This window comes from Lactuca serriola, chromosome 8, assembly GCF_051521515.1.
Source record: "Lactuca serriola cultivar US96UC23 chromosome 8, Lser_US96UC23_V15, whole genome shotgun sequence".
Lineage (NCBI taxonomy): Eukaryota > Viridiplantae > Streptophyta > Magnoliopsida > Asterales > Asteraceae > Lactuca > Lactuca serriola.
This window is the reverse complement of record NC_136415.1, coordinates 189904649-189929531: the sequence shown is the minus strand read 5'-3', so window position 1 is coordinate 189929531 and position 24883 is coordinate 189904649. Positions and strand designations below refer to the sequence as shown.

General features: G+C 35.2%; 2 non-coding genes across 2 annotated transcripts; one reads left to right on the top strand and one right to left on the bottom strand.

The window, feature by feature from the left end:
• The first annotated feature begins 2407 nt into the window (after positions 1 to 2407).
• On the top strand, positions 2408 to 2514 carry LOC145071889 (small nucleolar RNA R71). The gene has a single exon (XR_013690850.1). It is a non-coding gene; the product is annotated as a small nucleolar RNA R71 (small nucleolar RNA).
• A 14607-nt stretch (positions 2515 to 17121) lies between these two features.
• On the bottom strand, positions 17122 to 17202 carry TRNAL-AAG (transfer RNA leucine (anticodon AAG)). The gene has a single exon. It is a non-coding gene; the product is annotated as a tRNA-Leu (tRNA).
• Positions 17203 to 24883: the final 7681 nt, after the last annotated feature.

The window sequence follows — 24883 nt, the reverse complement described above, 5'->3', positions numbered from 1 at the left end:
CACGTCGTTGTCGGCCATACCACGACGTGGTGTTTAAAAAAACCTAATCTGTGAAACTCTTAAAACTACCCCCATAATTACTCTGTAACCACGACGTGGTGATTGTCTGGACACAAAAATGAGTAAAATAACGAATTTTAATTATTTACTTTGTATTCCATTTATTAATTAAAACACCCCACAGCTAATTCTTACCAAGTATTAGTTATTAGACGATGAGTTGATATCTTTCCTATTTAAAACTCAAAAATTAAAATAAAAGAAAATGCAAACCAAGCTCGGGTTGCCTCCCGAGAAGCGCTTCTTTTTGATGGAGTCATGAGCCGGACTCCGTGCTTCCTACGTTGAATCATCTGAAGAGTCCACCACCAGCTGGATCTTTTGTTCCTTGAAACGCCTTTTGTAAGCTTGCACACGTCTTTTATATGCCTTTTTTTGAATTCTCCTTCTTAGCCTTGACTTCATCTCCATCAAGCTTGCGTTTAATCCCTTGAGTCTTTAAGTTTTCTTCACTCTTAAGCTCCATACTATTCGTCTATTCTTTCACCATTGGCTTCGTCACCTTTGAAGTAACCTCCTCTTCATCACTTGTCATCTCATCATCTTCCTTGCTCACCCAAGAAGGTGGATTCTTGTAAGCAATGAGTTCAACTAAATAGGGAACAGATGCTCTTGGTTTTGTTCTTTTGACTTGATGAATTGTCTTGATCTCTTCTTCCATGAGCTTCTCTAATTCTTCAAGTTCATTTTCTTCATCAATATTGAAAACCTCTTCATGATCATGATTCTCTTGAAATCCATCTTCCATCCCAAAGACTTCCTTTTCATCACTAACCCTCAAGGTGAGCTTAGACTCGCGAATATCAACAAGAGCTTCAGCAGTGTTTAACAGTGGGCGACCAAGAATAATTGGTACATCGGGATCTTCTTTCATGTCCAATACCATAAAGTATATTGGAAAAACAAATTTCCCAATTTTTACTAAAATATCCTCCACAATGCCCGAGGTTGCGTCACTGAACGGTTCGCCATGTGAATAGTCATTCTTGTAGCCTTCAACTTCTGAATATCCAACTTCTGATAAAATGAATAAGGCATCAAATTAATGCTAGCCCCAGAATCGGCTAATGCATCAACCTTCATGTTGTTACCAAACTCACATGGAAGAGTAAGGCGTCCAGAATCCCCCATCTTTTTAGGTATCTTCCCCAACACAACCCTTGAACTTTGCTCACTTAGAATAACTCTAGAATTCTTCTTTAGTTGTTGCCGAGTGGCTAACAGGTCTTGTAAGAACTTCGCGTATTCTGGAATTTTTGCAATTGACTCAATAAAAGGAGTGTTAATAGGAATACCCTTTATTTGTTGGATAAATTCCAGATGTTCCCTTTTCAGTGGACTGAGATGCGCTCGAGACGGGAATGGTAAAGGTGGTCTGTAAACCGAGACAGGCTCGGAAACTTTCTGTTCAGACAGAGGCCACGACGTGGCCAGACAAGTTCCACGTCGTGGTGCAGGTGTTTCAGCAACCTTTTCACTTTCGACCTTTGGCTTCTTTGGTTTTGGATCGGGCTGCTGCGGTTCTTCTTCTAATGCCTCCAGGAACTCAGAGATGGCCTCTTCTTCGGTATCTATGGCCATTACATGTGATTGGGTCTTCGTTTTGGGATTTTTCGGAGACAGCTTCTCATGAACCAAAGTGGTTAGTTGACCAAGTTGCACTTCAAGATTATTAATGGAGGCTTGTTGATTTTTTATTAAAGCTTGTTGTTCTACCATCAATGCATGATGATTCTTTATCAAAGTTCTTTGTTCATCAATAGCAGAATCAGCAGCCTCGTGCCTCTTTTCTGAAGCTTCCATAAACTTAACTAACATGGTCTCTAGATCGGGTTTCTTCTCAGCTAGTGGCTGCTCCTTTTGGTAGAAGCCTCGGCTTGTCTGCCTATACTTCTCTTCTTTTTGCTTCTTATATTCTTCATATGGCAGCCACTCTTTCTTTGGTTTCCTCTAGTCTTCATCGTACTTGTCCCCACTCGAGTAGCACACTTGAGCTTTTCTATTCCCAAACTCATCTAAATTGCAGTCCTTGGTCAAGTGTGGACCATTACACCGCTCGCAACCAACTCTTATAGCATGAATTGATTGGTCCATTTGGGTTAGCCTCCGGTCCATATTATTTAGCATAGCCATCATAGCTACTATTTCTTCAGTTTGTGCACCTCCACTGCCTTTGATTCCATCTTGCCTAGGGTTGTGGTACTCACGAGAGTGCTTTGCAAATTCTTCAATCAGCTCCTTGACCTCTCTTGGATTTTTCTTTGGCAAAGGTCCTTGAGAATCAAGGAGTTGTCTTGTCATAACATTGACCCCATCATAGAAGATCGACATCTCTTGTTGAACATTAAAATCATGCAGAGGGCAATTTCTGATTAAGCCTTTGTACCACTCCCATGCTTCGTATAATGACTCCCCCGACTGTTGTTCAAAGTTGGCTATTGCCTTCTTGAGTTTAGCTATCTTGGATGGTGGGCAAAACTGGTCAAGAAATTGCTCACACATTTGATCCCAAGTGGTGATCGTACCAGGTGGAAGTGATTTTAACCACTCTTTAGCACTTATAGGCAGTGTACCTAGTCAGATTACAGTATAGCTTAGGTAAGTCGGGTGTCGATCACAGGGAACGGTGTTATTAATTACTTTATTTACTACTAAATTAATCTAATTATTAACAAGCTAAAATGTTTTTTTTATCTAATTTTGCAAGTTTAGATGAACTTAATTCTTTAACAAAAACTCAATCAATAAACAAAATACTTATGTTAGTTCGAATCCACTTTCACTCAATGGTTATACATTAACTATAACTATTACTGTTGGTGACCAATTAAGAAAGTATTAGTATTTTAGTTCTAAATCTACTAATTATTAATCAATTCATGTAATTCTATTTATGTTCATACAATAGTTAACACAGAATCAATTATTAAATAAAATTGGAGCCATGAAGATTGATTAATCAAAACACAATTACAGTCATAATATGAGTTCTCTAACACAGCTTAATTTAATTATTCAATTACTAATCTAAGATTGGTTTGATCTTAGCTCCAATAACTAGTGTTCACTATATTATTAGGTATTCAAGTTCATGCAGAATTGTGTTCACTAACTACACAGAACAAGAATTCAAAGCAATCAAATAACTAATTCAAGCATGTTAGGTAAAATCAATCAACACAAGCATATCACCAACAATTAAAGTTAAATCTAATGCATTAAAACCATGAGTTCCAGCTTCATCTAGCTAGCAGAAGCAACTAGATTTAGCTAGACATATTAACAGCTAAACAAACGAATACTAAAATCCAAAACATGTTAAAGTGTACCAAACTATGAATCAATTTATGTACTTCTACTTCCTTGGTGTTGAAACCAGCTTCCAGGTCTTCTTCTCCTCTGAATTTTTGTCTCCAGGAACCCCTCTCAACCACCACAAGTCCTCCAAGTCGTAGGGTTCAAGATTGTATATATATTTTGAAAAATCCCGTGCCACGTCGTGGTTATCTATGCCACGTCGTGGTTTTTAATAGATTCCGTAGCGGGCAAGGACTCCTTCTTTACGTAATCTTGTCTTCTAGAATATTCATGCCACGTCGTGGTTAACTCTGCCACGTCGTGGTTTTAGCGAATTCTGTGGCTTTCTTTATCTTTTGCATTCCAAACCGCCAATGTTCCATGAATTGTCGAATCTGGTCCCTTTCTTCGAAAATACTTCTAATTGGCTGTAAGTAACAATTTAAACTCATAAATATCATTATTCTATGCAAATAACCAAAATATATAAAAATGTACTTAAATATTGCCTAAAAATATGTATAAATATGGCAATATCACTGATTGAGAGCGGAAATTATCCCTATCAGTCTGGAAACTAGCATCACTATACCCTACTACTCTCAAGTCATCACTCCCACCGAGGGTAAGGACCCAGTCCTTAGTCCTCCACAAGTACTTGAGAATGTTCTTTACCACAGTCCAGTGAGCCTTTCCAGGGTTCCCCTGATATCTGCTGACCATGCTCAAAGCAAAGGCCACATCAGGACGAGTACAAGTCATAACATACATGATCGAGCCTACAGCGGAAGCATGCGGTACTCGACTCATCTCAGCTATCTCAGCCTCTGTACTCGGGCTCTGAGTGTTACTCAGTCTGACGTTACTCTGGAACGGTAACTCTCCTTTCTTGGAATCTTGCATGCTGAACCTATTCCGCACATTATCCAAGTAGGTACTCTGACTAAGTCCAATTAGTCTCTTACTCCTGTCTCTCAAAATCCTTATCCCTAGGATATAGGCAACTTCTCCAAGGTCCTTCATAGTGAAACACTTCCCAAGTTAGGACTTCACTTCCTACAGAGTTGGGATGTCATTTCCAATGAGTAGTATGGCATCCACATACAATACCAAAAAGCCAACTATACTCCCACTAGCCTTGACATATACACAAGATTCATCTTCGCTCCTCAAAAAACCAAACTCTTTAACTTTCTCATTGAAACAAAGATTCCATCTGCGAGGTGCTTGTTTCAATCCATAGATGGATTTCTCAAGCTTACACACTCTATTAGGGTACTCTGTACTGACAAAACCCTGTAGATGACTCATGTAAACATCCTTATTCAACTTTCCATTAAGGAAAGCGGTTTTGACATCCATTTTCCATATTTCATAATCATGAAATGCAACAATGGATAACATAGCCCTAATAGACTTATATGATCAGGTTCCGAGTATATATATGATATGGTGTAGCAAATTATTCTACAAGTGGATATTGTGGAGTGAGGCGGTCCTGCTCTATGCAATAGGCCAAAATACCTGGTGTGAACCGACTGAAAGTCGTAGGAACGGAGGCTCAAGAGGAGCGGTAGGGTTGAGACGGTAGGCCAACAAATCCCGTGAGTTTCAACTCGATGTTTGAATCAATTCGACATGTTAGTATTTCAACCTAGGGTATTCCATCCCGAGGATGACTGGACCCCATGATCAGTTGGACGTGGCATATTGGTATTCCACCTGCAGGGTGGTATGGGATAGATATGAGTGCCGGACTGGTGGGCCAGTAGTGGTAGGTATGTTGTTGGTGGTAAGTGATTGCGGGACTGCTCTCTATGGGAGTGGTGGAGGGAAGGAATTGTCATGGTAAATTATCGTCGGTATTAAGTGTGCATCTTCTTCTTGATGGGTTTTGAGCATTCTAACACTCCTATGGTGTACATGCAACCCTAGAAACCTTGGATCTATGTTTGGCTAAGATACATGCAAATAATTATTTTTCCAAGGTTCTTATCCTAACTAGCATGGCATGGGGTACTTGAATCAAATAAAGCTAGTAGAATTACTTACCTTGTAGTAGTAGTTGATTGCTTGGAGTTTGAGAGCCTAGCACCAATAATGTGGATGCCTCAAATGGAAGTCACAAATCACCACAAACTTGGAAACTTGAGAGAATAGTCACAACCTTCTTGAAATCGGCCCTCTTAGTGTACACACATCAACCAGTGCAATTTCAAGAACCAAAGCCTCCTCTATATAGTGTGGTGGATTAGGGTTACATCCATGTAAAGCCTAATACCCATGTCTTTTCATTTCCATGAGATCCATGGGTTAAAGCTCCATGGAGTATCCATGGACTTTCCATGCAAGCCTAGCCCATTCCAAATAAGCATTAGCCCACACTATATAAATACAAGAGCCCATATTTAATTAGTCATACTTTTGATCTCTAAATTAATTATAGATCAACACTAATTAAATAATATGATTTTATATTAATATATTAGAACTTATAATATATTAACTAATCATAACTTATACTATTCTCAAAAGATTATCCGTCAATTGTTCGGGTGAAGTGCAACCCAAATGGACCATGTCGGGTCGGGTCAAGTACATACCAAATATAGTTATGGACTTAGACACTATCTCCAATAGTCTAATAAGTCTAATAACTATAGTTGCAAGTATGACTTCAGGAACCGATCAGCAATCGTAGCTCTTAAAACTTTGTTGAACTATGAAGCGCCATTTTAGATAAGTGATCATATAATCCTATGTTCTAGATATCAGCCGGACAAATACATGGAACATGGTCTTGCTTATTGTCCAACATTTGTTTCCCGATTTCCGATTTGTTTGACATAGAACTTAACTGAATACATCAATTTAGTTCTGACCGGGCCTGGTACATAGGTCAAAACAAAATCATCGAGGGGCCCAGATATCGCTTCTAATCCTAGAAGGAATAGATAAACTTCGACTCATATGTTTGCTCTACTACTTGTTGAATTACACACAAAGGCACGGTTTATAACATCCAGTTACCAATACATTTTCATGCAATCAATGCATAACCAACTCATAGGCATCAAATCATATCTCTAGGTTTGAAGACTTATATGATATTACCGTCTCACGATCACTCGAGATAAATTCCATGAAGTGATACCAGTGAGCGTGGGTTGAATCCAACACTCGAAACTTATGAGCACTCATGAGTGTTGTAGCCCCGCTTTGCCTAACATCTTAGACCTCTACAAGCCAACTCATGACAGTCTTGATTCATATCTACTTCCAACATATGATCGATTGTGGAGAGTTTGAATAAGATGATATATACCATAACATAATTATTCTGGAAGTCAAAACATGCAAAAATAAATAATAGTAAACGATTGGCAAGAGATAGCAACACTTTACTCATGAATAACAGTTTTTATTTATCCTCAAATGTCAATTACACTTTAAAAATTTCAAAATTATCTAACTACTAAAACTAATATCATCCTTCAGCCCTATGCTCCGAGCATGTTGGAGATGCTTAACCCGAGTCAGTCCCTTCGTGAAGGGATCTGCTGGGTTCTCATCCGATGATACCCTCATTGCCACGAGGATGCCTTCTTCTATTCGATGTCTGGTGAAGTGATATTTTCTGTCTATGTGTCTGGATCTCCCATGATCTCTTGGTTCCTCGGATAAGGCAACCGCACTATTGCTGTCACAGAAAATCTCCATTGGCTCCTTTATAGCTGGTACAACTCCAAGGTCTCCGATGAAGTTCTTTAGCCATATAGCCTCCTTTGCTGCTATATACTCTGATTCACAAGTGAAATCAGCCACTGTATCTTGCTTGGAACTTTTCCAAGTAATTGCCCTTCCATTTAGGGTAAAGACCCAGCCCGACTGAGAGCGGAAATTATCCCTGTCAGTTTGAAAGCTAGCATCACTATACCCTGCTACTTTCAAGTCATCACTCCCACCAAGGGTAAGGACCCAGTCCTTAGTCCTTCGCAGGTACTTAAGAATATTCTTTACCGCTGTCCAGTGAGCCTTCCCAGAATTCCCCTGATATCTGTTGACCATGCTCAAAGCAAAGGCAACATTAGGACGAGTACAAGTCATAGCATACATGATCGAGCCTACAGCGGAAGCATATGGTACTCGACTCATCTCATCTATCTCAGCCTCTATACTCGGACTCTGAGTTTTACTCAGTCTGGCATTACACTGGATAGGTAACTCACCTTTCTTGGAATTATGCATGTTGAACCTTTTCAACACTTTGTCCACATAGTTTCTTTGACTAAGTCCAATTAGTCTTTTACTCTTGTTTCTCAAAATCCTTATCCCTAGGATATAGACAGCTTCTCCAAGGCCCTTCATAGTGAAACACTTCCCAAGCCAGGACTTTACTTCCTGCAAGGTTGGGATATCATTTCCTATGAGTAGTATGTCATCCACATACAATACCAAAAAGCTGACTATACTCCCACTAGCCTTGACATATACACACGATTCATCTTCGCATCTCGAAAAGCCAAACTCTTTGACTTTCTCATCGAAACAAAGATTCCATCTGCGAGGTGCTTGTTTCAATCCATAGATGGATTTCTCAAGCTTGCACACTCTATTAGGATACTCTGTACTGACAAAACCCTCAGTCTGAACCATGTAAACATCTTCAGCCAACTTACCATTAAGGAAAGAGATTTTGACATCCATTTGCCATATTTCATAGTCATGAAATGCAACAATGGCTAACAGAACCCTAATAGACTTAATCTTGGCCACTGGTGAAAAGTTCTCATCATAATCAACTCCCGGAGTTTGAGAATAACCCTTTGCAACCAGTTGTGCCTTGTAAGTGTGTACATTACCATCCATGTCGGTTTTCTTCTTGAAAATCCATTTGCACCCAACTGTCTTATGACCTGGTACATTGTCAACCAAGTTCCAAACTTGATTTTCATACATGGATTGTATCTCGCTGTCCATTGCCTCTTTCCATTTGGCAGACTCGGGGCCAGCCATGGCTTCCGCATAGCTGTTAGGTTCATCCAGACTTACCAATGTCTCATCACTGATAAGTGTCTCACCTTCTGCAATAATATGGAAACCATAATAATGCTCAGGTGCATTCCTAACCCTTGTGGAATGCCTCAGAGGTTCAGACTTGTCAATTGGCTCAACAGGAGTTTCCTCCTCAGGTTGAGGGCTAGGGGTTGAGGTTCCTTCACCACTTGACTCTTGAATTTCCTCAAGGTCAATTTACCTCCCACTGTCTCCTTGGCTTATGAATTCTCTCTCTCGAAAGACTCCTCTTCTTGCTACAAAGACCACATTATCACTGGGTCTGTAGAAGATGTAACCAAAGGATTTCTGTGGGTAGCCGATGAATTCTCTCTCTCGTGAGGTGTTTTGGCAACCTTCTTTGTAGGGATTAGGTTAAGGATATGGGCGGCAGTCTCTAAGGCATACCCCAAAATGAGATTGGTAGCGAAGCTCGACTCATCATGGAACGGACCATGTCCAACAAGGTTCGATTGCGCCTCTCAGCTACACCATTCAACTGTGGTGTCCTAGGAGGTGTCAATTGAGAGACAATCGCACATTCCTTAAGATAGTCAAGGAACTCAGTACTAAGATACTCACCACCTCGATCGGATGAAGCATCTTAATGTTCCCGCCCAACTGATTCTCCACTTCTTACTTAAACTCTTTGAATTTTTCAAAGGTTTCTGACTTATGCTTGATTAAGTAGACATATCCATATCTACTAAAATCACTGGTAAAAGTCACATAGAAGCGATTAGCATCTCTTGTGGTGGTTATGAAGGGTCCACACACATCTGTGTGTATGAGGTCCAACAAACCTTTACCCCTAGCACAAGTTCCAGTAAAAGGTGACTTTGTCATTTTACCAAGCAAACAAGATTCACAACTATCATCCGACTTTAGGTCAAATGACTCCAAGACTCCATCCTTTTGGAGTTGGCCTATGCGTTTCTTGCTTACATGTCCAAGATGACAATGACATAAAGATGCTTTATCTAAGCTAATGGAAGATTCAATACACAATACATTATTTCCTAGGTTATCTACAACAGATACAGTTTCATACACACCATCACAAGGTACTGCTTTAAAATAAAGAACATTATTAAAGAAAGCATCAATACCATCGTTATTATTATCAAACTAAAAGGTAAAACCTTGTTTATACAATGCATGAAAGGAAATAACATTTCTTGCCATTTCTGGAAAATAATAACATTTATTCAAATCTAATGTAAACCCACTATTTAGCAATAAGGAATAAACTCCTAGCTTGGTGACAGGTGAAGCTTTCCTGTTCCCCATGATCAAGTTTATATTTCCATGCTCCACATTCTCACTTCTTTTTAGTCCCTGCAAATCAGAACATATGTGAATTCCAAAACTTGTATCAAGGACCCAAGACTTAGAATGAGGTGACTTATTAGACAATATAGTGTATATACCTGCATGGTTGGGTTTTACTTACCCATCCTTCACATCTTTCTGGTACTTTGGGCAGTTTCACTTCCAGTGCGACTTTTCTTGGCAATAGAAGCATTCAGCCTCATTAGGGTTAGCAGAAGGAGTGACAAAACCTTTCTTGGTTTTGCTTGAAGAGGAGCCTTCAAGGGTCTTACCCTTGGTACCCTTAGAAGGGTTCTTTCTCTTCTTCCCTTTGCCATGCCTGATTGCCAAAACATTGGCCGTAGTTGGAGTAGGAGGAGTAGGAACACCCGACTTGCCTTTAAGACTACTTTCTGCAGTCTTTAAAATCCCTTGAAGTTTACTAAGTGTAACTTCTTCCTTGTTCATGTGGTATGTCATTCTAAATTGATCATAACATGAAGGTAAGGAGTGCAAAATGATATTTATTGCCATCTCCTCAGGAAAGTCAACATTTAGTTTATTCAAACGATCCACAAACCTTTGCATTTTCTGCATGTGGGCCGTGATGGTCTCACCATCCTTCATTCAGGTAGTTATCATGGAGGAGATAATTTTATACCTTTCTTGACGAGCACTTTGATGGTAGTTGTCCATCAAATCCATGTACATCTCAAAAGGGTAGTGGTCCTCAAAGGACTTTTGGAGTTCAACTGTCATAGTGGCCATCTTGATGCATGCTACCTTAGTAGCAACCCTTTCATGTGCCTGAAATGCATCAATCTTCTCTGGAGTAGCAGTTGACTCATCAATCTCCTTTAGCTCCTTATAAAGGACATATTCTTTGTCCTCATAACGAGTGACCATCCTGATGTTTCTAATCCAATCCATAAAGTTGGATCCATCAAAGATGACTCTCCCACAAAGAGTCATGAGAGAGAAGGAGCCAGTAGATTTTGAGCCAGAAGCATTGTTATTGGAATACATATGAAAAGAAGAAAGAATATATTAGATTAGATGTAAAGATAGTCCTTAATAATACACCCAAATGTAATATTAAGGCTAGGACCCAACACAATATTTTATAACTTAGAAGAGGGATGTCGTAATCTAAGTTATAAGATATCTGTAGGTAGGTGAATGACGATTCACCAATTTCCACCATGAAAAACGAAATATTTAATTAGGTTTTAATTGGTTTAGAAACTCCTAGATTCTTTGAGATTCATTGAACTTTTCAATGACATGTTTCAATCTCGAGTGTGCACTTCAAGTTTTGTGACTGTGATGCCGAGGATCACAAAACAAGGTGTGAAGTAACCATGCAAATTACTTGGTACCCTTAATGTACTACCCCTCAATCGATATGTTGGTTAACCACACACGCTCCATCGATACTATTATATACATTAAGTCACCCTTTGCCTACCTTGATAAGTCCAGGTTAGTGTGCTGGTTAACCACACACGCTCCACTAATGACATAATCAAAGTGCAAAGTGGAATTTCATGGATTATCACCTTATTCACATTTTCCTAAAGTAACTAAGATTGGGAATTTAATAAGGGTTTAGTTACTTTAGTATATTCATCATACTTAAATGAGAATTATAGTCCTTGTCCTACCTTTTCGGCTAACGACCCTCCATCGATCAAGGAAGCGGTGGGTGAGAATGGACACCCATTAAGTTGCCATGTTATAGGCAACAACCTTATACCCCCTTATAGACCGACTTCGTGAATGAGGCCTACTAATGGTAAGAAGACTTTGTTCTTATATATATATATATATATATATATATATATATATATATATATATATATATTAACTTATAATATTATAAAGTATAAGGGTTGAATTTTAATAATTAAAATTCTAAGGGTTGGAACTAAAATTTTAATATGACTTTACTTGTTCCAAAACTTGAGGGCAAGTTTTGTAAACTTTAAAAAGTTTACATTTCTCATAACTTATGAGTTAATTATTGAGTATTAAAATGAAGACTCTTCATTTTTATAACTCATGTGTTCTTATAATGGTTTTTAATTAAAGTGTGACCTTTGGTTTTCCATAACTCGAGGACAAGTTATGGACTCCATTAAAACACATAATGATCAAGAATTAAACTACCAAGGAGGTTACAAATAATTCCTATGATCATCTAATCTCACAAGTTCAAGAAAGTGATTATCAATAATTTCAAGAATCATAAATAACTTATATAAAACTTGTAATTTTTTATAATATCCATTGTAAATGGATTAGCATAAACATTACACCATCTAAAACAAGTTTTATAACACCAAAACAGTTTAGGGTAATGTTTCTAGTCCATTTTCAGCAGCAAAACTCGAAAATCTGGACACTGCAGCCTCTACTCGTCGAGTGCATGAACATAATCGATGAGTAGCATGCATTTCTTCATGGACTCGGCGAGTTCATACGTGCAGTGAACAAAAAGAATTCGATTTTCAAGCTATTTGCATCAAGTATCAAGTAAACAAACCTGGGCTCTGATACCACCAATGGGTTTTGAGCATTCTAACACTCCTATGGTGTACATGCAACCCTAGAAACCTTGGATCTATGTTTGGCTAAGATACATGCAAATAATTATTTTTCCAAGGTTCTTATCCTAACTAGCATGGCATGGGGTACTTGAATCAAATAAAGCTAGTAGAATTACTTACCTTGTAGTAGTAGTTGATTGCTTGGAGTTTGAGAGCCTAGCACCAATAATGTGGATGCCTCAAATGGAAGTCACAAATCACCACAAACTTGGAAACTTGAGAGAATAGTCACAACCTTCTTGAAATCGGCCCTCTTAGTTTACACACATCAACTAGTGCAATTTCAAGAACCAAAGCCTCCTTTATAGAGTGTGGTGGATTAGGGTTACATCCATGTAAACCCTAATACTCATGTCTTTTTCATTTCCATGAGATCCATGGGTTAAAGCTCCATGGAGTATCCATGGACTTTCCATGCAAGCCTAGCCCATTCCCAATAAGCATTAGCCCACACTATATAAATACAATAGCCCATATTTAATTAGTCATACTTTTGATCTCTAAATTAATTATAGATCAACACTAATTTAATAATATGATTTTATATTAATATATTAGAACTTATAATATATTAATATAAAATCATAACTTATACTATTCTCAAAAGATTATCCGTAAATTGTTCGGGTGAAGTGCAATCCAAATGGACCATGCCGGGTCAGGTCAAGTACATACCAAATATAGTTATGGACTTAGACACTATCTCCAACACTTATAAGGGTCTATTAGATGGCATGTTGTGCTTGATCAGACTGAGGCGGTCCTGCCCTATGTAGTAGGCAAAGATACCCGGAACGAGCCAACGATGAGTCGTAGGGGGCAGGGACTCAGCAGAATGTGATCCATGGTTCTTTTTCGGGTAGGAACTTCAGGTTCTCAGGGAGGGATAGTTCGTATGGAAAGAGATCTAGTGATGGATAGTTCGAGTGGTCGGCTAGAGGGTCGAACTGAATCTAGGTTCCAGATTGAAGGTTTAAGTGGTGAAGGATTGTGTGTCGCATGGAATTGAGGAATCGTCTTCCTTGGGAATGTAAAGATTCCCTTTGGGTTTAGTCTTCTTCAAAAGTCGTAGGATATTATGGTTGTGGGGGTGCCCCTCAGGATGTCGGATTCCAGGACTGGTAAAGAGTGATTTCGAGGACGAAATCAAGTTTAAGTGGGGGAGAGTTGTAACATCCCAAGTTTTGCCATTTTTAGTCTATCCAAGTGTCATGATGCCATGCAACCCAAATGGAGCATGCCAATCGGGTCAAGTACATTCCAGAAATAGTTATGAACTTAGACACCTAATCCAACATAAACCACAAACAAAATAGAATGGTCAAAATGTACATACCAAATATAATTACCATTGACAAATTCTTGCAAAACATGTCTTACATTGCTTACATTTTAACCACAAAAGACCACCACAAAGTACTGCCCAAAAGATTACATTGCTTAAACAAAATACTACCCAAAACATTAAAACACTACCCACACCATTACACTTCAATCTACTACTTAGAAACCACCCAAACCATCACACTTCAATCTACTTCTTATAAACCACAACAAACACAAACAACATCCAACTGCATAACAGGTAACACTTGAGTCTTGTGTTTTGTGACTTCAATTTGTTGATTGACCTCATCAGCCTAGGTATAATAGTTTTTGAACGTGCACACATTGGACAATCAAACCACCCAATAAATCGACATTTGGATCCCTTCAAGATTGAAGAAACAAAAGAAGATCGTAACATGTAATCGGAGATTTATGCTGAAATCCAAAAAAAAAAAAAAAAAAAAAAAAACTTTGTGTACCTCAGTAGGGCATCCCCAGAAGCGTTTACCTGGATTTTTGTCAGTCCATGCAGTGCGAACTATGACCATTTATCACAAAAACAAAGCACCATTTTTGATTTTGATTTCTTGAAGAAATTGAAGACGATTACTTTGTTGAAGAAGACACAATTGAGAACGATGACAAAGAGGGATTGAGATTCGTTCTTATAGGACTCTTTTATTAATATAAAATAAGGGGCATAAATAGGGAATGACCAAAATACCCCTAATTTGACTAGTCAAACATAACTTAAGAAGGGAAAAGTTATCCTTTTGGACCAAAGACTCTAAAAAATGAAAACTTTGGCCATGCTAGCCAAAACTTTTTTTTTTTTACAAAATGACAATTTTAAGCGAACAAGAGGAGCATTTGTTGCAGTTTTGTTCTGTAACACAGTAACAGGTTCCCACTTCCCATTCATTCCATTGTTCCACTCTCACTCTGTAGTCTGTACTCTACAGTCTACACGACGCTAGCTGAAAATCAAAAAAGAAAAACGCCGGCATCTTCTCCTTCCCAGCACGCCGTTGCTCCTCCGAGCTCGTTGCTTCCCATCTCGCCGGTACGCCTTCTGCTCCCCCGGTCATCGCCTTCTTCCCATCTCGCCAGACACTAGCCCTCATCTTCTGCCAAGGTTAGTTCTGCCTCCCCTTCCCAGTGTATAGTTCGTGTGAGGGATTTTACGGATCTAATTTCTGAGGGATTTTAAGCATATGGCATATGTTAATCTGATATGAGGGATTTTAAGCATCTGATTTCTGATTTGATTTCTAAGCTTATGTTAATCTTGTGCATCTGATTTCTAAGCATATGTGATTTGTAGTATGGACTTGTAGTTATTATGTTTGATTTCATCCGTTTTTCTATGTAGATGAAAGACATGGACATCTTACCTAATGTGTATAAATACAAATACTTATATTTTATCACAAGTAACAAAACAATCTTCAAATATAAAAGGATGGAATTATGCATCCATAATCCGTCCATGTAAAGTGATTCTCTTTTTATTGATGGTTAGGTGTGTAATGACATATTTAACCTTGCGCATTGATCATTGTAGGCCCAGTTTAGGGGTATGGCTAGGATTTTTGGTGTGGTATGCATTGAGATAACTTGGGGTTTTTGAGTTTTTGACATAACAAAGGTTAATATGTCTATTTGTTAACTAATTGTGGAATAAAACAAACCATTTTTTGTGTATCATGTTCTTCACATCTTTTAGGTATTTTTAGTTTATGGAGTTTATCAAGAAACCTCCACATTAATCAAACAAATATTCTTCCAAAAAAGAAGCAATGAGTCATTCAATTAAGTACCAAAAAATGTTTCTTTCCATTCGGTATGTTAAAAGTCTAAACTGGTTTGTTATTAATGGTCATTAATTGGTCCCGTTTAGAGGCATTAACAAGTTCCTTTTTCTATTGCATTACATGTCTCACATTCAGTATCCCCATCATGGATGAAGCCAATTTTTTCTTGAAAATGGATGAAATCAAACATAAAATAATTAATTCATGATGGGCTTTTGTAGTATGATGATTTCTAAGCTTATTTAAACTTGTTAAGTTATTATGGACTTGTAGTATGATGATTTGTTGTACTTGTTAGTTGTTATTTCTTTGGTTACAGAATATTGGATTTAGCATTTGCCCATGTTTGAAGGTATCTGCCAAATTTAATCCGAGAGTAGCTCTTGGTGGTGGTTATAGTTCGTTTTTATGAGTCTTGGCTAAAGTGAGCCAAATGTGTTTTTGTAGTTCATTTTGTAAATTATCATGTTTATCTTTTATAATCTTTTTTGGTTAATTAGTTGAATATTTTGATTTTTGACAACCAATAATATTATATAATATTTAGTTTTTTTGGCCATTAGACCTCATTACATATTTTATTATTCTTGTTCAGTTTCGAATTGGTGATTTTTTTTGGGATTTCATTCGTTTCGACTATTGCTCAAACCCAATTGTGATTTGATAAGATGATATAGTACAAGCAAAACATTAAGCAAAATCAGTGTTTCTATTTTTCTATTATGAATTAAGAGAAAATTGCAAATTTAACCAAATACATTAATTATTTTGTGGAAAATAGCAAAAAAAAAATCAAAATTGCATTTTTAGCCACTAAAATCGCAGATGGGTATAAGCCATATGCGATTACGCCTTCTCATCTGCGAACGTACAAGTGGTTTTTTATTTTTTTATTCGCTGTATATATACTCCTTTTCCAGCATAAAATCGCAGATGGACAAAGTCCATCTGCGATTTCCTCTCGTTTTCACCTGCGATTTTATGTTGTTTTTGTTGTTTTTTTTTTAACTGCGAAATTGATAGGGTTTGACTACGAAACAACCTTATTATATATAATTTTTTTCAAGAAATTATCATTTTTGTTGTTATTTCGTTGGAAAATTTGTTTAAAACCTCTTTAAAAAAATATATAAATATTTGGTTTGACTTCTAACCGGTGGGGGAGAGAGTTTCTCTAAAAAAATATAATGAAAAATGAAAAAAAAAAAAAAAAAACGTTTTTATACTAAATTTCTACGAAATCACAGATGGAATACACAAAATCGCAGATGGAAATGCGAAATCGCAGATGGACTTAATCCATTTGCGATTTTAAGGGCTAATTTTGTAATTTAGGTTTTTTTTGGCTATTTTCCCTAAAATAATTAGTATATTTGGCTAAATTTGCAATTTTCTCATGAATTAATACAGAATTTTATTACAAAATTGATTGTTGAAGGGTAACGATAAAACATAGTTAATCAAAGAAGATTTATTTACTTTTAATTTGTATTGGACCTAAGAGATTGTCAAAAATGATTTTCCAAAGTTGTAATTAGTAGACGACTATGTTGCAAATGTTTTTAATGCTGATGATAGTGTAAGTGAACACAAAGTAGAAGGGTATGTTTGAAGCATAAAGAAAAAAAAAATTGAAAAAAGATATATGTTGAGAGTGGGATTTGAACCCACGCCCTTTCGGACCAGAACCTTAATCTGGCGCCTTAGACCAACTCGGCCATCTCAACTTTTGTTCGGTGTAATAGACTTTCTCATAATAACTATAATGTATTATTCTTAAGGAAAAATGATACTTTATTACAACAATATGTGTATACATATATACACATTTAATCCATACAACTATAATAATATTTAAATATGTATACAATTGTTTATAACGTTAAGATTTGCAAAACTAAAATGTAAGCTACGCCAATAACCATAACCATGTGCTACATGATACAAATATACAAGTAGACGATTTGGATTTGCTTACATTAGTAACTCATCCTTAGCAAACCATTTTGGAATTGATTTGGCATTTCGGTGCCAAATATTTACAATCACGAGGACAAGAGTGGGTCTTGGCCCACCCATACAAAATTAAGGTTATATATATATATATATATATATATATATATATATATATATATATATATATATATATATATATATATATATATATATATATATAGAGAGAGAGAGAGAGAGAGAGACAGAGAGAGAGAGAAAACTAGGTTCAAATGTGGATTGACATCTATTGTGCGGACGTATGGACAGTGTTATTCTGTGAGAATGACAAAGAAAAATACGTTGTTTGATAATGTGAATACATTCAATCTTACATAACTATTGTCATTATCATACATTCTCATTAATTAAACCGTCTATAAAATTACTAATAATGAAAATGAGTGGAAAACGATGTGTGAGAATAAAAATGAATAAGAATTACTAAGAATGCATGTTTATTCTCACACATCGTTTTCCACTCATTTTCATTATTAGTAATTTTATAGACGGTTTAATTAATGAGAATGCATGAAAATGACAATAGTTATGTGAGGTTGAACGCATTCACATTACTAAACAACCTATTCTCTTAGTAATTCTTATAGAATAGCATTGTCCATACGTCGGTATAATAGTTGTTCATCCACATTATAATCTAGCCTTATATATATATATATATATATATATATATATATATATATATATATATATATATATATATATATATATAATGAATTAGGATTTTGATATGGCCTATTCCATTCAAAACTTGAAATTAGTAGAAAAGAATACATTGTTATCTATGTTTATTAGACTCAATTTTAGATTTTAATGATGTAAGACTACATCGTATGCAACTTAAAATAAACAATTTAGTTAAGAATGCATATATAGTTACATTTTGCTATTGTTTGAAGAATTCTGCCACTCGTTCTTATTTTGTACATTATTTGGCATACCCTAAAACAAAATCTTGGCTACATCACTGTTTACAATTTAGTAAACTCATCCTTAGTAAAATCTCATATTTGATTCATTATTATATATATATATATATATATATATATATATATATATATATATATATATATCCTGTCTGGGTAAAATTCTTGTAACAACAATCAATATTTTTCATATTTTTTCATTTAGACAACCAATGTTTTACAAACCTTTAACGATTTAACATAAGAAGAATAAAAGTAACTATATTTTTAATAGGTCTGCTTTGTCTTTGTAAGCGTCAATAATTTCCCATAACTTCTGTTGCATTCTATTTAGAAATATATACTACAAATACAATCATATAGTGCTTACATAACAAAAAGGCCTAAAATAAATGGGCTACACTAATTAATAAAATACAACATATTTCATAACATAAAGAATACGTTTAGAGTAAGCAATAATATCTCGAGATAGAGAGGTGAAGATCTGAATACCATAATCTGAAGTGCCACGTATGTAACGTAATATGCGTTTGAGAGCTATGAAATGAGGCTCACGAGGATCATGCATGTAAAGACATATTTGTTGAACTATATAGGTAATGTCTGGGCGAGTGAACGTGAGATATTGAAGAGCTCCAACAAGACTATGGTATAACTTAGGGTCTTGAACAGGGGGTCCGGAGCCATCAAATTTGGCAGCCAAATCCACTGGAATGGAAAACCGTTTTGCAGTTGGTCATAGGGCATGATCAAGGATTTTATTGACTTATGTTTGTTGTGAAAAGAAGAGTCCATCGGTAGTTCTGGTAATAGATACACCCAAGAAGTAATTAAGATCTCCAACGTCAATCATAGGAAACTCAGTAGATAAAACTGACATAATGGTGGACAGAAGTAGTGGAGATGACCTTGTAAGAATAATATCATCCACATATAATAGCAAGTATGCAATATGAGATCCCTTCCTGTAAATGAATAAATAAGAATCACACTTGTTGTTAGTAAAACCAAGTGTGGTAATAAACATAGTGAATCGCTGAAACCATGCACATGGAGCTTGCTTGAGACCATATAAGGATTTATGAAGCAGACAAACATTATCTGGATTGGAACGATCCTGAAATCCAGGGGGCTGCTGCATGTAAACCGTCTCCTGTAAGTGACCATGAAGAAATGCATTCTTCACATCAAGTTGTCGAATTGACGATTTATGAGTGACTGCGATGCTGAGAACAATATGAATGGTGGTTGGTTTGACAACCAAACTGAACGTTTCGTTGCAATCAATTTCGGGTCTCTAGCTTCTACCATTAGCAATAATTCACACCTTATAGATAGACAAAGATCCATCCATATTAAGCTTCTTTTTAAAGAGCCAAATGCAATTTATAACATTGGCACCTAGTGATCATGGAACCAAAATCCACGTGTTGTTGGAGATAAGAGCAGAATACTCCTCTTTCATTTATTTTAGCTAGTTAGGATCTTTAAATGCATGTAAATAGGTGCGAGGTAGAGGAGAGGAGGAGTTAACATTGAAGTTGCTTCCAAGCTCCAAGTTCTTGTACCAACTTCTTCTTCTTTAAGTACATCACCAAAGCACACAAATAAGCTCAAAATGCACTCTTCTCACTTAGGGTTTGCAAGAGGGACGTTTTCAAGGATGGAGGCTGATGAGGGTATGATAAATGATGCAATAATGATGCTTATATATGGACCAAACCCTAAAAATTAGGGTTTGAGGTTTTCTCACGTACGCCCTGCGTATGCGGTGTATGACCAACGTATTAGGGTCCACCCCGGTACACTCAGCGTACACAACGTACAACCAACATACTACCCCTTAGTCCAAAATCACCAAAATGCCACTTTGGGCCATTCTTGCAAACTTTCCCAAGCCTAAGGGTCAAAATGCAATATTCTTTCATATATAAGGTTAAAATTGAAAATACCTCATCATCGGGATGTTATAATAAGAGAGACATCTTTTATAATATTGGAACTTAAAAGTGTATCAGTTACATGGTTGTAGAACCCGATCAAATCAATCAGATATTGTGTAAGTTATCCGGACTTGGCCTCTAACTGAGGCGAGTTTGACAAAATCGCCTAAAAGACTCGGATATTAATCCAATTCGATTAAAGTATGACCTATTAAACACAATATATTCAGTTGCATAATTTTTTTTTATTGGAAACCCGGGTTGAACCAGGAAAATCTAATAAAAAACCATTTTTCAATATCAGAAACTTAATTGGAAACTTGCCAACAAAGACAAACCTATCGAACAATACTCTCAACATCGCAAAAAGGCATTTGCAAGGAAGTTTTTAGGGCTTAGTCCCTTTAGAACATTTCACAATCTTTACTATTTATAAAAGCGGAGACACTTTTTTGTTTATTCTCACCATCGATATGGGATGGATACATTTTAATCAAACTCTTTTGTTTATTTGTCAATAATTTCATCTTGTTAAATCATATATTAGATAAATAAAATAAATAATTGTTATATAAAATTTTATTATTCTATAAAAATTTTCAATAATTTTATTATTCTCTCTCTCTCTCTCTCTCTCTCTCTCTCTATATATATATATATATATATATATATATATATATATATATATATATAAGAATTCATTTGACACGAACATAATTTTGTAAGACCGTAAGATCAAATCTTTTTAGTGAAATATTCTAATATTCTATTGTTCGTAAAAATAGAATATGCAATATATTTTAACATTTAATGTTTTAAAATATTTTAATGAAAAGTATGTTAAAATTATCGTTTTAGAATATTTGAATATAAACATATTTAATTTTTATGAACAATAGAATATTAGAATATTTCACTAGAAAAAAAGTGATCTCATGGTCTCACAAAATTAGACCTCTCACATGAACTTATATATATATATATATATATATATATATATATATATATATATATATATATATATATATATATATATATATATATTGCTTACAAATCATACGGATTTTTCAAATAATTACAAGTGTATATTTTAGGTAGATTTATTTATGGGATAATGACTTAAAAGGGTAATATATTTTTCGATTTGTACACATTTGACCATTGAGTTTTTTTCGTCAACATTTACCCCTTCAACTTGTTAAACTGTACACATTCAGACCTTATGACCGATTACTCCAGGTTAGCCGGGAAAAATGACTTAATAGAGTAATATATTTCTCATTTTGTACACATTTAGTCCTTAATATTTTTGTACACATTTAGTCGTTAATATTTTTTTTTGTTTCAAAATAAGTCATTTTTGTTTTTGTACTCATTCAGTATTTATGAATGATTTTTTTAGGTTTTTCTCACGACATCTTACGTGAGACAATCATTGATTAAGTGTGTGGGGCTGTTGATGTTTATGTGTAATGTCTCATTTTCACAACCAAACATTTTCATTTTTAAATAAGGCAAAAGTCCCTAATTATAAATCCATTATTAAGATAAAACGTTTATTCCAAAATACATTTAACAAAAATCAGAGTAATATAAGAATCGATGAATCTTCAATACTGTTGATGAGTGTGTACAGTCATGCCTTCGCCTTCCCACGATCAACGATAGAACCTGAAAACATAAACCACTAGGTAAACACAATGTTTTGTGAGTTTTACCCAAAATACTCGATACAACAAACGTATTATCATGCATAACGAGCCCAAACTCATCAGATTGGAATACCTTGACTCAATTAGTCATCGGACTAGAATGCCAACATGCAACAGGTCTAATCAGTCATCAGACTAGAATACCCGGGGTTTGTCGGCATGTTGCCTCAACCCAACCGCTCTTCTCGAGCCTCCGTGCCTACACCTTACAACCGACACGCATCCAATATCTTGGCCTACAACATATAGTTGAACCACCTCAACCTATATCACCCCATATGGCTATCCCATATAAAATGTCGTGAGAAAAGCCTAAAGAAATCATTCATAAGTACGGAACGAGTACAAAAACAAAAACGACTTATTTGCAACAAAAAAATATTAATGACTAAATGTTTACAAAAATATTAAGGACTAAATGTGTACAAAGTGAGAAATATATTACCATATTAAATCATTTTTACCGGCTAACCTGGAGTAGCCGGTCATAATTATTAAATGTGTACAGTTTAACAAGTTGAAGGGGTAAATGTAGACGAAAATAAAAATCAGTGATTAAATGTGTATAAATCAAAAAATAGATTACCTTTTTAAAAATCATTATCTCTTTATTTATTTATTTAATATGATATAAAATTTATAATATTATTAGAAAAAACTTAAAAAATTATGAAAGTTTCATAAGGAAAAATATTTTATTTATAATATAATATAATATAATTCCATGATAAAAAGGATAGTTGTCCTCGTCAAGATTTGATATCGAGAGAAGGTAAATAGACATTCAATGGAAGAAATGCTAAATTACATTAATGCCTCAAGACGGGTCTCATTTGATTCCTCCTAATCGTTCTCATGCATGTACTTTGAGACACGTTAGCAATGATCTCATCGTTGTATAAATAGTATTATCAATACATTCATCTTTTCTTAGGTACAAAATAGTCCCTCTAATATTATACAATGTTCGTTTTGTTCATTCAAAAAATGTTCTTTGACATATGTCCTTTTATTTAAAATTTTCTAACTTTTCATGTCTACGGATGGAAACAGTGCGGATACATGACAAAATCTTAAGGATAACACATGATTTTAGAGGTGCCATGTCGAAAAATTTACATTACCCCATAAAATTTCTTAAAAAATTTATACTATGCTACAAAATTTCTGAAAACCCCCTATATCTACACAAAGAAACCCCTATATCCGTCCCTAAATGGAAACATGACTATTTTCTATTATCTTGTGTAGGTAATGAAGTAAATAGACATTCAATTCGTTACACAAATATTCACTAATCCTTGTTTGGTTACACACATATTTACTAATCTTTTGTAAACATGATGCTTAACTTATGTATAATCATGAAAATGAACATTTTCTATAAATAGATATCAGTAAATGACCATTGTTTTAGCAACTGTCATGATATTTATGAAGTTCAAAATTTTACCTGCCTGGATTTCAAATTTTTTACAAAAAACATGTTTAGAGCTAATAGGATGATACATCAAGAAGATACTTTCTTATCTTAATTGTTGAACATGCTTTAAAAACATACGTGACATATTTAAGGACTTATCCATCATGTTTTACAAATTACGTGTTCAAAACTTTAGAAATATAATTTCTTAGGTTTACAATTATGCTGGTTATAAGGAGTTAAAACTCATATGAACTAGAGACAATATAAACTCATATGGAGTATATATTTAGTTATTGTTCTGTTGATATCTTACATTTTGTTTAGAACGATGACAAATTTATTAAAAAACTAACAAAAAGCTAGAAATTACATATAGAGGAAATAGATATGCTATGATTTTGTAAGCACCCTGTCCAATTAAAACGCCATCTAGTATTTCTAGCCGTAACCCAAAAGAAAAAAGTAACAAACAACAAAATCTCTCAAAACCGTTTTCAAAGGATTTTTATGATTAAACAAAATAAAGTTTTTCCTTCTTGGTTGTTGTTGTTGTTTTAGAACGGTGAGTTAATATTTTGTCTGGAATTGAACCTAAGACCATCCGGTTAGAAATATCTTATTAGCCAAGTGGCTAGCTCTAACTTGTCCTTCTTGGTTTGTTATTATCTCAAACATGACACTTTTCCAATGCTTCTTTCTTTTCGCTTTTTATGTTTGCATTGTTAGTGCTTGAATTCCGATTCCTATAGATCCGATCAATATTATGATCTCGAAAAAGAATATAAGATGCTAATATCCCATTTAACCATATGTTTATGTTGGCGTACAAATAATATAAGTACCACCATAAACATGTTGAAACTTTTCGTTCATTCATATGTTTATATTTTAGTACATACAATCCTATTATATGATTAGTAATATTTAAATAACTTGATTTACCTTTTTTTGTTTTGTGAATATGGACATAAAATTGGTTTATAATTTTTATGTAATCTTTAATGTTTATTTGTTTTAGTAGAATTTTTAAACTTATGTTAGTGATCCTGATTCATGTAAAACCCATACTCGAACCTTGCAACCCAAAAAATATAAAAATCAAAATTGATCAATAGCACCTGGATTGTATGAGACATACGTAACACATATTTTCCTTAAACCAGATCCCATTCAAAGTGTTGGATGTTTGTCTCCCATGACATAATAGTAGATAACATATCTTTAAAAATGCACAAGTCCCAACTTAAAAAATACATGTAATTTACCTCTACATATTCTACACCAGAATTTTGTCACCTCTCTTTCCGCGGGTTGAGCAACTTGCGCCTTGTGATTGTAGTGCTATTTTTGTTGTTTAAAGAATGTGTGTGATTCCTTTTTCCTAT